Below are 17,326 nucleotides of genomic sequence, written 5' to 3'. Positions count from 1 at the left end.
GAACCACTTGCAGGATTATGTTAGGAGCACATGAGGAGGATGAGACCAGGCTCATGTTTGAGAAGTATGTTGAGAAGCTGCCTCTTTCTGCTCATCTCTAATTAAAAGCCCTTTCGAAGATGTCAGCACTGATTGGGTAATGTGGCTATAATTGACAGTACTGCTCCCTGGCCTAGTGGAATCACCTTTCAGTTTACAGTCTGCGCTGGGTCTGTGGTGCCCACACCATGGTCAGAACCACATTGGCCACAGTTAGTGCTGTGGAATGTGTGTGTGTTTCATCTTTATCAGGAATGTCATGTGGTGTTTCCTGATTGCACCAGCAGCTTACTGCCCCATCTGAGCTTCCAGACAAAATACCAGGGCTCAAGCCACATGTGTTTATGGTATATAATAAATCTCTATTTGTCATAATGGTTTAAATTTAAAAGAAAAAGAAAGGTGAGCTGTTATGTGAAAAAAAAAAAATTGACTGTTGTAAATTAACTTTCTTGGAGTTTCAGGTCAAGCCCAATTTATTAAAGGGGATAAAAGAGATAGAAACCTGGTCTGCAATCACAGTTGTGATTTACCCACACCTTGAGTGGGTCCTCCTTTGGACCTTTTCTTGAACTGCAGCTGGCTTGGTGTTTGTAGGACCTGCTGGGAGCTGAGGTTGTAATGAAAAACAGTTATTCTTTCAAATTACTCACAAGAAGAGGCCTCATTTTATCAAGTGCCCTCCTTAATTTGATTGTAAGATTTTTCATATTTATTTTTTCTGCATTAATCATGCTGTATCTTTGTGGCAAGTATAAACACCACAGTGAAAGACTACATTTTAAAGGGAAAAAAAAATCACTTAGATGACAAATGTTTCTCTAGAGGTGTCCTGTTGGGAGTCCTTGACAGATAATTAAGAAGGCTATTTTGGGTTTGGTTGCAACATTGTGAACTTTTCTAAAGACTCTTATTCAGAGCAGGATAGTATTAAGGTTTTTGCAGATTAACTTTTAGTGGGGCTGCCCAGGTGGAGCTAGTGATAAAGAACCTGCTTGCCAATGCAGGAGACATAAGAGACATAGGTTCGATCCCTGGGTTGGGAAGATCCCCTGGAGGAGGGCATGGCAACCCACTTCAATATTCTTGCCTGGAGAATACCACTGACAGAGGATCCTGATGGTTTGCAGTCCATAGGGTCATAAAGAGTTGGACACTATTGAAGCGACTTTGCATGCACAACCTTGATGAAAAGAGTGTTCAGTATTGACTTCCTCTGGCAGGAACCAACAAGGCTCTGGGAGTTTTAGCTAGCATTTTCCTTCTGTGCAGGAAGGCTCTCTTTGCACCCTGGCCTTGCCTGAGAAATAGGTCTCAGTACCTTCCCCATTGAAGACTGAGGAATTCTTATTTTGATACCCTGGAGCTGACCCAGGAGTCCAGGGACCAGCCTAGGTGTTCTTTCCTGCCGATTAGATTCCTTCTGACCCGGACAGCCCACAATATTTTACACAATGAAGGACAGTTTCTGTTCTCAACAAAGGCTCCCCACATGGTCTTCTGCTTTGTGTTCTTAAGGAGGACAACTTAGAATCAGATTCTGGGTGGTCCATTACAGACATGAAAATGAATTTTTGTGTGCCTTCATGTTACTTAAATCTGTAAGGTTTCTTATCTCTTTGATCATTGTGGTACAGAAGAGATCTAAGTGTGCATTGGAGACATTTATTCTTTGATGTGCAGGCCTATTTGTGATGAAGCTTCAATGAAGTGTTGTGTGAGGAAGTAGGACGAGATAATTTCTCAAGAAGTTTTTTCCAGAAAAGTAAGTCAAGGCCTCCACTGATCTTAATAAACACATTAAGAGTTTATTATTCTCATCACTCTATTTTTTTAGCATATTTTTTACCATTGTCTATCTTGGGTAACAATATTTGTTCATTTTTTATTTTAAAGGTTAGATTAATGAGATAGAATTTACATACAAAGAATTCCATTTGTAAGGAAACAGATGATTTCTGACAAATGTATGCAGTTTTGTAATCAGCATCATGATCAAGATAGAACATTCCCATCACCCCAAAGATTCCCTTGTGCCCCCTTATCCTATCCCTATATGTCTTTCCCTATCCCTCGCTACTGACCATGCACTGATTTAGTTTTTGTTTCTGTAATTTTGCCGTTTCCCAGAATGTTATAAAAATAGAATCATATAGTATGTAGCCTTTGGTGCCTGGCTTCTTTCACTTAGCACGTGGCTTTTGAGATTGACCCGTGTTGTTGCATGTATGTTCATCCCTTTATATTGCCGAATAGTATTCCGTTGTGTGGATGTCCTGTGATATGCTGACAAGCTCAACATTTGATGGACATTTGGATTATTTAAGGTTTTGCACTATTATACATAAAGCAGTTATAAACATTGGCTCAGAAAAGTCTTGTCTCGGTGAATGTTCCATGGACTTTTGAAAAGAATGTGGACCCTGCTCTCATTGGTTGGAGTTTTTTTGTAACTGTCAAGTTGATTCATAGTGTTGTTCAGGTCTGTTATATCATTAACAATGTTTTTGGTTTGCTTTTTAATGTTAATTAGATGAGTACGAAATATCTATATATGATCGTGGATTTTTTATGTTTTTTATTTCACTTTGGCCACATTTTCTTTATGTATTTTGGACCTCTGTTACTTGAATACATATTGTTATATCTTATTGACTAATTGACTCTTTGGTGCTGGAAAATATTCCTTGTTTTGAAGCCCATTTTGTATTATTTTATTATAAAGATCTCAAATTTTGTGTGGTATATCTATTTATATATATATATTTACTTTATACATACACACACTTACTCTTACTGTATCTCTGAATTTACATTTATAGTGTATTTTTTTCATATCCAATCTCATGATTCCTGCATTTTACTTGAAGTGTTTAGGGCATTTACATTTAATAAAATTATCCGTATACTTGATTTTAAATCTCACATTTTGCAAATTGCTTTCTATCTGCTCCATCGGTTCTCTGTTCCTGTTTCCCTCTTTTCCTTCCTACCTTTACTTTATAAACATTTGCTATTCTATTTTATCTGCATTATTGACTTAAAAATCTTTCTCCTTTAAAAGTATTTTTTTGTTAGCTTTACCATGTATACTATATATCTTATCGCAGTTTGTTTTCAAATAATATGCCACTTTTTATGTGGTTTAAGAACCTCAGTATGGTATACTTCAATTTCCTCCTGCCCATCTTCTGTTTTATTGTTGACTTACATGTTACTGCTGTATATGTTTACACCCCAGAGATTATTTTTTTTTTTTTAGACAGTAGATATCTTTTTTTAAAGCCAGGAAAAATGTTTTGAATTTGCTTCATTTAAGAAAAAAATTTAGTCTTTTATTTTTTTCTAGTTTGCGTTTGCAAACTTAATCTATTTTTCAGAGCCAGTATCTTTTAAAGAAATAAAAAGAAAAAAAAGTTGATCATATTTTCCATGTTTTTAGCATTTGTGGAGCTCTTATTTCTTTATATATGTATCCAGATTTCCTTCTGGTACTGGACTCTTGCCTAAAGAACTTTTTCTAATGTCTTTTAGTACAGGTTTTCTGGCAGTAGTTTCTTTGTTTTTGTTTGTCTGAAGAATTCTTTATCCCACCTTCATTTTTAGAAGAAAATTTAAATGTGAATAGATTCCTTATAGAATTTTTTTTAGTACTTTCAGAACTTTACTGTCAGTACTTTAATGATGCTGTTCCTTTTTTTTTTTTTTTTGGCCTTGTATTTATTCTGTTGAGAAGTCTGTGTTTGTGTACTTTTTTCTTTTTCTCTCTGGTTGCTTTCAAGAGTTTTGCTTTCTCTTTTGTTTTTAGCAGTTTTTACTGTGAGGTGCCTGTGTCCTTAACCCCCACTTGAGGATTTCTGAGGTTCTTTGAATTGTGGTTGATGTTTTTCATCAGTTTTGGAAAATTCTTGGCTATTATCTCTTTAATTTTTTTTTTTCCTACTATTTTTCCTGTCTTGCCTGCTTTTGGGATTCCAAATATATGTTACACTTTTTGGTATCGTTCCATAGCTCTTGAATGCCCTGCTCCGTTTTTTTTTTTTGTTTTTTTTTTTTCCCCACCATTTTCTTCACTATTAATTTGGATAATTTTTTATTCACTTAACATTCAAGTTCAAAAACCCTTTTCTTTGCTGTGTCGTCTGCCAATAAGCCTGTTGAAGGAATTCTTCCTCTTTACTACCATGCTTTTATTTTTAGCATATTTATTAGATTCATTTTTATAGTTTCCGTTTTTTCCCCTCTGGAAATCACCCATCTGTTCATCCATTATGTTCACCTTTTCCTCTAGGTTAAAAAAAATAACCAGTAATAATTATTTTATGTCCCTAGCTGTTAATCCCAACATCTGCATCACTGCTGGTTCTGGTCACGTTGACTGTTTTATCTTTTGATGAATCTCTTTTCCTTGCTTTTGTGTGTTATATAATTTTCGATTACACTTTGGATGGCATATGTAAAACAACTGCAGAAATTGAGATAAATAGTATCTAGAAATGTGTTGGAATATTAGCATGGGTAGTTGAGTCAATAATCAGTAATTGAGCTGGGTCTGAGTTATTTTGTAAGATGTACCAGATTGGTGGCTTGCTACTGTCTTGGTTTAGTGGGGAATTGCAGAAATAAAGGGTTTTCTCTATGTCCCTATTCCATCCTTAGCTCTTGGCAGGTCTCAAATGCCTAACCCATGTCCATACCTTTTACCCTACTTGAGGATTGACTGCTATTGTTGGTTACTCAGTGGTGAGGCTTGTGGTGGCAGGAGGGTTTCTCTCTCCTCTGACTCTGTCAGTCTTAGGCAGGTTCTGAGTGCGTAATTCCCAGGCATAAATTTTTCTGTTTCATATTAATAGATGCTCGTGAGTAGGACAGCATTTTCTGTCCCTTTTCCAGTATTATCAGGCCCCTGCTTTCTATCTGTGCAAGTTGCTCTACCTGAACAGGCTTTCTGTCCCTTTCCTCAAGGAGCAGATATCTTTTGCTTCTAGCTCTTATTTAGTTGCAGTGTACCTTTATCAGGGACTATTCCTCCTTAGTGGCTTATGGCTGGTGTTTTCTTTCTTTCTTTCTTTTTTTTTTTTTTTTTTTTTAGTGAGTGAAGGTTTTGAAAGTAGGCAAGATTTCATGCCTGTGTACAATTTTGGAGCTTCTCCCTATTTCTCCTGCTTTGCCTTAAGCTGTCTTGTGAGTACCATGGGGGAAGAAAGCTGGTAAGTAAGTACAGACTCTACTTGTATCTAGGACTCTCAGAAATTCTAAACAACTCTGGCTTGCCTATGTTTAGCATTTACATATTTGTTAACATTTCAGTTGTTTTATTCTTAATTACTTTTATGATGGCTACCCTTCAGCCTGTCCTCTGCCAAAGGTGAAACAGTTTGTATGTCTCATCTCCCTATATAGAAGGACAAGTCAGATTTTGGAATTCAGTTCACTTGTCTGCCTTGTAACATCAGCTGAATGTCTCCCATCAGCTAGTGGAGAGGGAATTTCTGCCTGATGATGGCTTATCTGATGGTCCCCAACAGTCAGTCTTGAGGGACTAGGATTTCAGAATCTATGTATATCTGATGCAGGGGACAGTTGCTGATCCTGATGAGAAGAATTTGGTGGACCTTCTGCTGTTTGCTTGCTATTGCCTTGCAATAAAGTGGTAAAGAAAACTAGAGATCTAATATTCTTATATAATTACTGAGGGAGGAAGAAGCAGACAATACTTGGAGGGGGTTGGCACTTGAAGGAGGGGTAAGGAGTAGGGTAAATTTCTCTTTTTTTACAAGTTTTATCTTGAGGGCAGTCTGTAGTCTTTGCCACATAGAAAGGAAAAATTAATAGAAAGCATACTGTTTTTGGCTTGACTAATGAGACATCTAGGTTTAGGGTAACCTTAGCTGCTAAAAGACGAGAATCCCTGCAAGGAGTGAGCAAGTGAGTGGAGGTCCAGGTTCTATGTATAAAATCTGCCCAAATCTGTAGTTGGACCCTGAACCACATAAGTAGATTTCACACTAGTAAGAATAAACCAGTTGAACTGAAATTTGAACTGTTGCCTACCACAGGGGAGACAGTGTCTTGTGGTTTGCTTTCAACCAATATATCGGCTTGCTTAAAAAACGATCTTCAGAGAAACTTAACAGAATCAAGAATTTCTTCAGCATATAATTCAAGACATCCAAGATCAATCTAAAGTTACTCACTGCATTATGAAAAGCAGTCAGTAGAGACCACCCTTTTAACTGAGTAGATGACCCTTTTAACTGAGTGCCAGTTTGACTGCTTCTGTGACAGTGTGTTGATTAATCCTTTGCTTCACTTGCTCTTCTTTCAGTTAGGGTGATAACTGGCTATACTTCAGTGTTGAACAGCAGCTGGAACTGGGATTGAAGTATAGGGCAAGATGCCTATGTGTCTTTTCTCCTGTTTTGCCTAGCTGCATCCTGTCCATCTTTAAACACGTTGTTCCTGTTTTCACTAGGCCCTGCCTCCCTCCCCCACCTGCCTTAGAGCCATAAGACGTATGGATCTCTGTGTTGATTTGTTAAGTTCTTCCATCTGGGCCCCCAAGAGGTTTGGAGAACAAAGTGTTTTGATGTGTCCTTTCAGACTGATGTGCAGGAGGCCTAGTGTGAGTGACTGATTAAGTGGTATCTGAATCCTCCAAGACACCATTGGCACAGAGGATACAGCCAGCACAATGACATGTTTTTTAGTTCTCTGATGAAGAAATGGGTATGCAGTGTTCTGCTTCACTAGGCAAACAACAGTCACACCCCATACCCTTCCTCCGGAAAGGGACTAGGAAATATATTTACCAACTTAGAAAAAAGCAAGTTAGATGACAGTCCACAGTATGATTTCTTGTTATTTTTCTCCTCGTCTGATTGGCCTACTATCCACTAAAAACTTTTAAAAACACCTCCCTGAAATTTAGGTTATGTAAAGCAGTTTGGGGCTCAAATGTGACCAAGAGGGTTTTTGGCACAGTGAATTCTCTTTCATTTGAGAGAGCAATACTGTTTTCAGGCACCTTGATAATGGAAAAAAAAACCCTCTGTGTTTCAGTAAGACTTTGCACTGGACCTAAAACTAATCCTCAAGGTATTCATTGACTTGAATCCTATTGAAGGGCATCTTGGATAACACTGTTGTCAACCACATGACTTCTGTTTTAGGTACTTTTTCAAGTGAGGTGGAGTATAATTTTAAAATAGGCCTTAGGAAAGTCACTTAACTTCTCTGGATCTTATGAATAAAGTGAGTATAATTGGACACTTATGGAGAGTTTGGTGTCAAGAAGTCCATGATGTGGGGTTAAGCTTGGGCTTATGCAATTTCAAGGAACATCATAGGTGGTCCTTTTGCTGATCTCTAATAAGCGTCTCTCCAGTTGGTAGCATTCTGTGATTTCATGACTTAACATAAATGTTATAAAAAGATATTTTTTGTATGTAAACTCCTCTTTTTAAAATGATCCATTTAGGATGATGAAATGTTTTTATCTTAATAACCATTAGGCTCCATCCCATGGCAACCTCTCTCTTGACAATTCATTTGATTGTTTTGGTTGATCCATCCCAAGGAATGGAAATGGTTCACAAAGATTTCCTAGTCAACTCGGGAAGCAAGAGCTCTGACACCCTGGGTAGGGAGTTTATCTGTGCAGTTCTGACTTGTCTTAGGACTGTCACGTGATCTTGGCAGATTGGACATTCTCTGTGGGTTTGGAGGGGAGGATTTTATTTCTTAGGGTGTATCAAGATGATATGTAATTTTCTTCAAGAATAGAGTTATTATTTAAAAGCAGAAAGGCAGTTGTTGGAGGATAGGGGCTGAATGCAGAATTCATTCACTAGGGAATTACTGGTGATCTTGGCAGCAGTTCGCTGAGACTGCTTACCTGAAATTGTTGCTTTCTGCCTTTTAACTGAGTGCCAGTTTGACTGCTTCTGTGAGAGTGTGTTGGTTAATCCTTTGCTTCACTTGTTCTTCTTTGCACAGCCAAGGGAGCATTTCCAAAGATAATAATCTGTCAACAGAGGCTAAGTCCTAATCAAATAGGTGTGGATGAGTTGGGGAGAGATAATTGCATTGTAGGAGCATCCCTCTAGTCAGAAAGTATCTTGGAAGGAGAATGAGACAGTTGAATGTTGAACCAACCAATGAACGTGATCATGAAGGGGGGTACATTAATTTTTTGTTGACCAGCTCGTTTGCCAAACTCGACACTTTCTGCTTAGCTTTAAGCTTTAACTCACTCAGGTCAGGTATGATTAAAGGACAGAGGAACTGAAAAATCATATACGGAATCCCCTTCATACACTTATCAAAGCTCTTAGGGTGAGTTTCTAGGCCTGAGGACTTAAAAAATATATATAATATGGGCTTCCCTGGTGGCTCAGCGGTAAAGAATCTGCCTACCAATGTAGGAGACCCAGGTGTGATCCCTGGGTTGAGAAGATCCCCTGGAAAAGGAAATGGCAACCAACTCTGGTATTCTTACCTGGGAAATCCCATGGATAGAAGAACCTGGTGGGCTTCAGTCCATGGGGTCACAAAGAGTCAGACATGACTTAGCAGCTAAGCATGCATTCATTGCTTAAATATAAACATGGCACCATAAAACTCCTAGAGGAGAGTATAGGCAAAACATTCTGTGACTTGAATCATACCAGTGTTTCTTAGGTCAATCTCCCAAAGCAATAGAAATAAAAGCAAAAATAAGCAAATGGAACCTGATCAAATGCATAAGCTTTTGCACAGCAAAGGAAACCACAAGCAAAATGAAAAAACCTACAGACTGGAAGAAAATATTTGCAAATGATGTGGCCAACAAGGCCTGAATTTCCAAAATATATAAATAGCTTGTACAGCTCAACAACAACAACAAAAATAAACAACCCAATCTGAAAAAAAAGCAGAAGACCTAGACATTTCTCCAAAGAAGACATACAGATGGCCAATAAGCACATAAAAAGATGCTCAACATTACTAATTAATGGAGAAATGCAAATCAAAACTATACTAAGGTATCACCTCACACTGGTCAGAATGGTCATCTTCAAAAAGTCTACAAATAACAAATGCTAGAGAGATTGTGGAGAAGAGGGAACACTCCTAAAGATTGTGGAGAAGAGGGAATACTCCTACACAATTGGTGGAAATGTAAGTTGGTACAGCCACTATGGAAAACAGTGTGGAGATTCCTTAAAAGATAGGATTATGATATGATCCTGCAATCCCACTCATGGGCATGTATCTGGAGAAAACTCTAATTCGAAAAGATATATGTGTCCCAGTGTTCATAACACAGTCCTATTTATAATAGCCAAGATATGGAGTCAACTAAATGTCCATTGACAGATGAATGGATAAAGAATATTATATATATATATATAAATAATACCATGGAATACTACTGAACCATGAAAAGGAAATAATGTCATTTGCAGCAGCGTGGATGGACCTAGAGATTATCACACTAAACTAGAATAAGTCAGAAAGAGAAAGAAAAATATATTAATAGTACTTAAATGTGAAATCTAAAAAATGATGAACTTATTTACAAACCAGAAACAGACTCATGGACATAGAAAACAAACTTATGGTTACCAAAGGGGAAAGAGGGATTAGCAGATACAAACTACCATATATAAAACAGATGAACAACAAGGTCCTACTGTATAGAACAGGGAGTTATATTCAATATCCTGTAATAAACCTCAATGAAAAGAATATAAAAAGGAGAATATGTGTGTAACCGAATCACTTTGCTGTACACCAGAAAGCTAGCACAACATTGTAAATCAACTATACTTCAATCAAAATAAACCCAGCACTACTAATTTTTCCTCTGATTCTTAATTCTTTTAGCACTCATGCTGTATCCCATCACTCAGTCCTCCAACTGTACTGAACTTCCTGAAAGTCCTCTCCACTCACTGCCCCAAATGCCCACCTCCCATTCACCCTTCACTGTTGTCCAGTCCTGGCATCCCTGAGAGCTTGTCAGAAACTCTGAATTGTAGGCCTCACTCAAGACCCATTTCAGAATCCTCATTTTAATTAGATCCCTAAGTGATATGTGGCACTTTTAAAGTCTGAGAAGGACTGCTAAAGCTACAGTCCTTTCTTATAGGTCTTCTAAGCACAAAGTCTGATGGTCACTTCTTACTCTATCATTTGACATGATTTTTTTTCTTCTTTTTAAGAATGATGACTATCAAGTTTTCATTAGAGGGCCAGAGTGTCATGGTTGAAATACCATGGTGTAAGGCACTGAATGACTATTCCTATCTGATGGAGAGTTTGTTTGGTTTCCCAAATGTTTTTTTTTTTTTTTCTTTTTTTTTAATTATAGTTTATTTACAATGTTTCAGGCATGATTTTAAGTGATTTGCAATGTATAGACATGATTTTCTTCTTTAACCTTCTCTCTTTGATTTCTCTAACATAGCTCTGTGTAGATCTTCTTGGCACTTAATTGGCCATTCTTTCCCTGTATTATTTTCTGGCCCATTTTTCTCTTGTAAAAACACAGATATTTTCACTACTGCTCTGCAAATAGGATCATCTGTGCCATCTCTCTAAATTCCATAAACCTGTATGCAGGTCAGGAAGCAACAGTTAGAGCTGGACATGGAACAACAGACTGGTTCCAAATAGGAAAAGGAGTACATCAAGGCTGTATAGTGTCATCCTGCTTATTTAACTTATATGCAGAGTACATCATGAGAAATACTGGGCTAGCGGAAGCACAAGCTGCAATCAAGATTGCCAGGAGAAATATCAATAACCTCAGATATGCAGATGACACCTCCCTTATGGCAGAAAGTGAAGAAGAACTAAAGAGCCTCTTGATGAAAGTGAAAGAGGAGAGTGAAAAAGTTGGCTTAAACCTCAACATTCAGAAAACTAAGATCATGGCATCTGGTCCCATCACTTCATGGGAAATAGATGGGGAAACAGTGGAAACAGTGAGAGACTTTATTTTTTTGGACTCCAAAATCACTGCTGATGGTGATTGCAGCCATGAAATTAAAAGATGCTACCCCTTGGAAGGAAAGTTATGACCAACCTAGACAACATATTAAAAAGCAAAGACATCACTTTGTCAACAAAGGTCCATCTAGTCAAGGTTATGGTTTTTCCAGTAGTCATGTATGGCTGTAAGAGTTGGACTATAAAGAAAGATGAGCACCAAAGAATTGATGCTTTTGAAGTGTGGTGTTGGAGAAGACTCTTGAGAGTCCCTTGGACTGCAAGGAGATCCAACCAGTCCATCCTAAAGGAGATCAGTCCTGGGTGTTCATTGGAAGGACTGATGTTGAAGCTGAAACTCCAATACTTTGGCCACCCGCTGCAAAGAGCTGACTCATTTGAAAAGACCCTGATGCTGGGAAAGATTGAGGGCAGGAGGAGAAGGGGATGACAGAGGATGAGATGGTTGGATGTCATCACTGACTCAATAAACATTGGTTTGGGTGGACTCTGGGAGTTGGTGATGGACAGGGAGGCCTGGTGTGCTGCAGTTCATGGGGTCGCAAAGAGTTGGACAAGACTGAGTGACTGAACTGAACTGAACTGTGATATTTGTTTTTCTCTTTCTGACTTAGTTCACTCTGTATAATAGTCTCTGGGTTCATCCACCTCACTAGAACTGACTCAAATGCATTCCTTTTTATGGCTGAATAGTATTCCATTGTATATATGTATCACAACTTGTCTTTTTTTTTTATTTCTTTATTTTAATTGGAGGCTAATTACTTTACAGTATTGTAGTGGTTTTGCCATACGTTGACATGAATCAGCCATGCGTGTACATGTGTCCCCCATCCTGAGCCCCCCTCCTACCTCCCTCCCCATCCCATCCCTCAGGGCCATCCCAGTGCACCAGCCCTGAGCACCCTGTCTAATGCATCGAACCTGGACTGTTGATCTATTTCACATATGGTCATATACATGTCACAATGCTATTCTCTCAAATCATCCCACCCTCGCCTTCTCTCCCAGAGTCCAAAAGTCTCTTTATATCTGTGTCTCTTTCGCTGTCTTGTATAGAAAGATGTTTACCATCTTTCTAAATTCCATATATATGCATTAATATACTATATCGGTGTTTTTCTTTCTGACTTACTTCACTCTGTTCAGTAGGCTCCAGTTTCATCCACCTCATTAGAACTGATTCAAATGTATTCTTTTTAATGGCTGAGTAATATCCCATTGTGTATATGTACCACAGCTTTCTCATCCATTCATCTGCCGATGGATATCTAGGTTGCTTCCCCGTCCTTGGTATTGTAAACAGTGCTGCGATGAACATTGGGGTACACGTGTCTCTTTCAATTCTGGTTTCCTCAGTGTGTATGCCCAGCAGTGGGATTGCTAGGTCGTATGGCAGTTCTATTTCCAGTTTTTTAAGGAATCTCCACACTGTTCTCCATAGTGGCTGTACTAGTTTGCATTCCCACTAACAGTGTAAAAGGGTTCCCTTCTCTCCACACCCTCTCCAGCATTTATTGCTTGTAGACTTTTGGATAGCAGCCATTTTGACTGGTGTGTAAAGGTACCTCTTTGTGGCTTTGTTTGCATTTTTCTGATAATGAGTGATGATGAGCATCTTTTCATGTGTTTGTTAGCCATCTGTATGTCTTCTTTGGAGAAATGTCTGTTTAGTTCTTTGGCCCAGTTTTTGATTGGGTCGTTTATTTTTCTGGAATTGAGCTGCAGGAGTTGCTTGTGTATGTTTGAGATTAATTATTTGTCTGTTGCTTCATTTGCTATTATTTTCTCCCATTCTGAAGGCTGTCTTTTCACCTTGCTTATAGTTTCCTTTGTTGTGCAAAAGCTTTTAATTTTAATTAGGTCCCATTTGTTTATTTTTGCTTTTATTTCCAATATTTTGGGAGGTGGGTCATGGAGGATCCTGCTGTGATTTATGTTGGAGAATGTTTTGCCTATGTTTTCCTCTAGGAGTTTTATAGTTTCTGGTCTTACATTTAGATCTTTAATCCATTTTGAGTTTATTTTTGTGTATGGTGTTAGAAAGTATTCTAGTTTCATTCTTTTACAAGTGGTTGACCAGTTTTCCCAGCACCACTTGTTAAAGAGATTGTCTTTTCTCCATTGTATATTCTTGCTTCCTTTGTCAAAGATAAGGTGTCCATAGGTGCATGGATTTATCTCTGGGCTTTCTATTTTGTCCCATTGATCTATATTTCTATCTTTGTGCCAGTACCATGCTGTCTTGATGACTGTAACTTTGTAGTAGAGCCTGAAGTCAGGCAGCTTGATTCTTCCAGTTCCATTCTTCTTTCTCAAGATTGCTTTGGCTATTTGAGGTTTTTTGTATTTCCATACAAATTGTGAAATTATTTGTTCTAGTTCTGTGAAAAACACTGTGGGTAGCTTGATAGGGATTGCATTGAATCTATAGATTGCTTTGGATAGTATACTCATTTTCACTATCGATTCTTCCAATCCATGAACATGGTATATTTCTCCATCTATTTGTGTCCTCTTTGATTTCTTTCATCAGTGTTTTAAGGTTTTCTATATATAGGTCTGGGGGCAGGAGGAGAAGGGGACGACCGAGGATGAGATGGTTGGATGGCATCACTGACTCAATGGACATGGGTTTGGGTAGACTCTGGGAGTTGGCGATGGACAGAGAGGCCTGGCGTGCTGCAATTCATGGGGTCTCAAAGAGTCGGACACAACTGAGTGACTGGACTGAACTGAACTGATATATAGGTCTTTTGTTTCTTTAGGTAGATATATTCCTAAGTATTTTATTCTTTTCGTTGGCAATGGTGAATGGAATTGTTTCCTTAATTTCTCTTTCAGTTTTCTTATTGTTAGTGTATAGGAATGCAAGGGATTTCTGTGTGTTAATTTTATATCCTGCAACTTTACTATATTCATTGATTAGCTCTAGTAATTTTCTGGTGGAGTCTTTAGGGTTTTATATGTAGAGGATCATGTCATCTGCAAACAGTGAGAGTTTTACTTCTTCTTTTACAATCTGGATTCCTTTTATTTCTTTTTCAGCTCTGATTGCTGTGGCCAAAACTTCCAAAACTATGTTGAATAGCAGTGGTGAGAGTGGGCACCCTTATCTTGTTCCTGAGTTTATGAGAAATGCTTTCAATTTTTCACCATTGAGGATAATGTTTGCTGTGGGTTTGTCATATATAGCTTTTATTATGTTGAGGTATGTTCCTTCTATTCCTGCTTTTTGGAGGGTTATTATCATAAATGGGTGAAGAACTAATATTGTTAAAATGACCATCCCACCTAAGACAATCAATAAAATACCTACCAAAAACAAGCCAATGGCATTTTTCACAGAACTAGGACAAATAATTCTAATTTTTTATGGAAACATGGAAGGCCTTTAATAGCCAAAACAATCTGAAGAAAGAAGAACAAAGCAAGAGATATCATGAGCCCTGGTTTCAAACTATACAACAAAGCTACAATAAAGCACGCACACACACACACACACACACACACACACACACAAGACACATAGATCAATAGAATAGAAAGATGAGAGAGACCAGAAATGAACACACTTATATGGTCAATTAATCTACAACAAAGGAGACAAGAAAATACAATGGAAAAAATACAGACTCTTTAATAAATGATGCTGGGAAAACTGGATAGCTATATGCAAAAGAATCAAAATAGACTACTTCTTCTTTTCCAATCTGAATTCCTTTTATTTCTTTTTCTGCTCTGATTGCTGTGGCCAAAACTTCCAAAACTATGTTGAATAGTAGTGGTGAAAGTGGGCACCCTTGCCTTGTTCCTGACTTTAGGGGAAATGCTTTCATTTTTTCACCATTGAGGATAATGTTTGCTGTGAATTTGTCGTATATAGCTTTCATTATGTTGAGGTATGTTCCTTCTATTTCTGCTTTCTGGAGGTTTTTTTAATCACAAATGGATGTTGAATTTTGTCAAAGGATTTCTCTGCATCTATTGAGATAATCGTATGGTTTTTATCTTTCAATTTATTAATGTGGTGTATTACATTGATTGATTTGCAGATATTGAAGAATCCTTGCATCCCTGGGATAAAGCCCACTTGATCATGATGTATGATCTTTTTAATATGTTGTTGGATTCTGTTTGCTAGAATTTTGTTAAGGATTTTTATGTATCACAACTTCTTTATCCATTTATCTGTTGGTGGACTAGGTTACTTTCATGTTCTAGCTGTTGTAAATAGTGCTGCCAGTGAGGGGACAGAGAAGGTGGGACTAATTGAGACAGTAGTGTTGAAACATATACATTACCATGTGTAAAATGGATGGCGAATGGTGGGTGGGAATTTGCTGTATGATGAGGGAGCTCAAACCCAGTGCTCTCTGACAACCTAGAGGTGTGGAATGGGGTGGGAAGTGGGAAGGAGGTTCAAGAGGGAGGGGACATGCATGTGCCTATGGCTGATTTATGTTGACATATGGCAGAAACCAACACAATGTTACAAAGCAATTATCCTCCAATTAAAAATAAATTAATTAAGAAAACACAGATACTTTCAATTTATCTCCAGCCCCACTTTGTCTTTCTCCTAAGGTATAAATCCACTGTTGTAGTTGACTTCTGGACAGCACTTCATTGGATGTTTCTTTGGAACCTTGAGTTTACTCTGTCCTAACTAACTTATTTTTTCCTTTACTCCAAAAGGCTGTTTCTCCTCTGGCCTCCTTACTTTGCTTCATGACATCACTGGGGGACTGTAGCACCATTGTTGACTGCTTCTCCCCTTCCTTCCTTGTCTAATCCGTCACTTGATTGTGTCCCCATCACTGTCATGTGTTCTGATGCTCTCCTTTATTGCTTCATCTAATTATTTAAGTCTCTTTCCTAAACCATTATAAGGGTCTCACCATTATATCTCTAGCCACTGCCTACTCCTTCCTCTCTTGCCCTCTACTGTTGGCTTATTCTTTCTATATGTTGTAATCCTGCTTTTCCTCTGCATCAAATCACTCGTTATCTCTGTACTGCTTTCAGAATGAAGTGCGATTTCTTTAGTGCAGACTTCAGGGTCCTCTGTGCTCAGATCCCAGTTACTACTTTACTCTTCTCTCCAAGTGCCCTATGCTTGGCCAAACTAAAGTACTCTTTACTCTCTTTGGCATTCCCCTACTAACTAAGGATGACTTTTGAAATCTGGAATGAAATTCTAATACAGATTATTACAAGAATGGATAGTGAATCAGAAATTGTTTATGAATAAGTTTTGGTTTATGCTCACAGATCAGGTCATATGATTTCCTTTTTTCTTTTCTGACTTAATATATAATGGAGATGTGTCAATCATCATATATTTGAAGATGAGGAAGGCATTTAACACTGGGTTTGTGCCAAACCACTGTACTGAAAGGGGACACCCAAATAGGGCTCTGTTGGTTTGGAGGAATGTTTCTTGTTTCCCACAGAGCTTGATTTTGTACCTGATTCTTGAGAAAAAATTTAGGAAAAGTGAGTTTGGTAAAGATACAGAAAGCACATGTACCATAAATAGGAGACAGATCTAGGAAAGAGGGTTAAATCAGATAATAGAATCAACATATTAGGGGTTCATACCAGCTAGAATACGGGCAGATCAGAAGAGGTGAAATTTAAGATTCTATTTGCTTTTGGGTCTCCAAATCAGCTGTTAGAGTGAGGTATCAGAGTAGAGGTGATGTGGGGGAAAATTAAGTTTTGTTTGGCGTCTTCAAATATCTGAATGTGAGTGTTTAAGGAGCTCTTGAGATTATCGATTCAATGGCAGGAGCATATTATCTTGAAAAAGAAGGAAAACCACACCTAGAATATTGTGTTCAGTTTTGGGCCCTACACTTTAAATTGGAAGTAGACAAATGGAAATCTTTTTATGGGAGTCACAGGCAAAGTTTTTGCACCAGGATGTGCTTGAGGGTGAAAAGCTCCCTGGGTTGTCTTTGAGGTCCCTTTTCAAACCCAGCTCTACTCAGTTGTAGTCTCCATGGTGGAGGGTAACTGCTGTCTTGTAGTTTCTCTGAAGGCATTTAGTTCAATGCTTTGCTTGTAGCATTTGTTAATAAATACTGGTGAGTGAATGTTACTAGTGTGATGTAAATTTTGCCTCCAGACTCAGAACATAATTTCCTTGAGGGCACATACCACATGTTATGTTTTGTATCACCCTCTGCATCTTGAACGAGGTTAGATTTTTCAGCAGGTACTTGGTAAATACAGGCCGAGTTCACAAAATTAAATATTGGGAGAAATCCCATTAAACACCTCA

At 38.1% G+C, this 17,326-nt stretch overlaps 1 protein-coding gene and 1 long non-coding RNA gene across 19 annotated transcripts in view; both read left to right on the top strand.

Moving 5' to 3' along the window:
- Positions 1–17,326, top strand: part of LRMDA (leucine rich melanocyte differentiation associated) — a 1,316,989-nt gene that overhangs the window by 122,822 nt on the left and 1,176,841 nt on the right. The window lies entirely within an intron of this gene.
- On the top strand, positions 12,620–16,851 carry LOC145536181 (uncharacterized). Its single transcript, XR_014075688.1, has 2 exons — positions 12,620–13,400; positions 14,392–16,851. It is a non-coding gene; the product is annotated as an uncharacterized LOC145536181 (long non-coding RNA).

Source organism: Giraffa tippelskirchi, chromosome 2 (genome assembly GCF_054371585.1).
Source record: "Giraffa tippelskirchi isolate mGirTip1 chromosome 2, T2T-mGirTip1v1.2.pri, whole genome shotgun sequence".
In the NCBI taxonomy this organism is placed as follows: domain Eukaryota; kingdom Metazoa; phylum Chordata; class Mammalia; order Artiodactyla; family Giraffidae; genus Giraffa; species Giraffa tippelskirchi.
The sequence above is the reverse complement of the archived record's forward strand: the minus strand, read 5'-3'. Positions and strand labels throughout refer to the sequence as shown.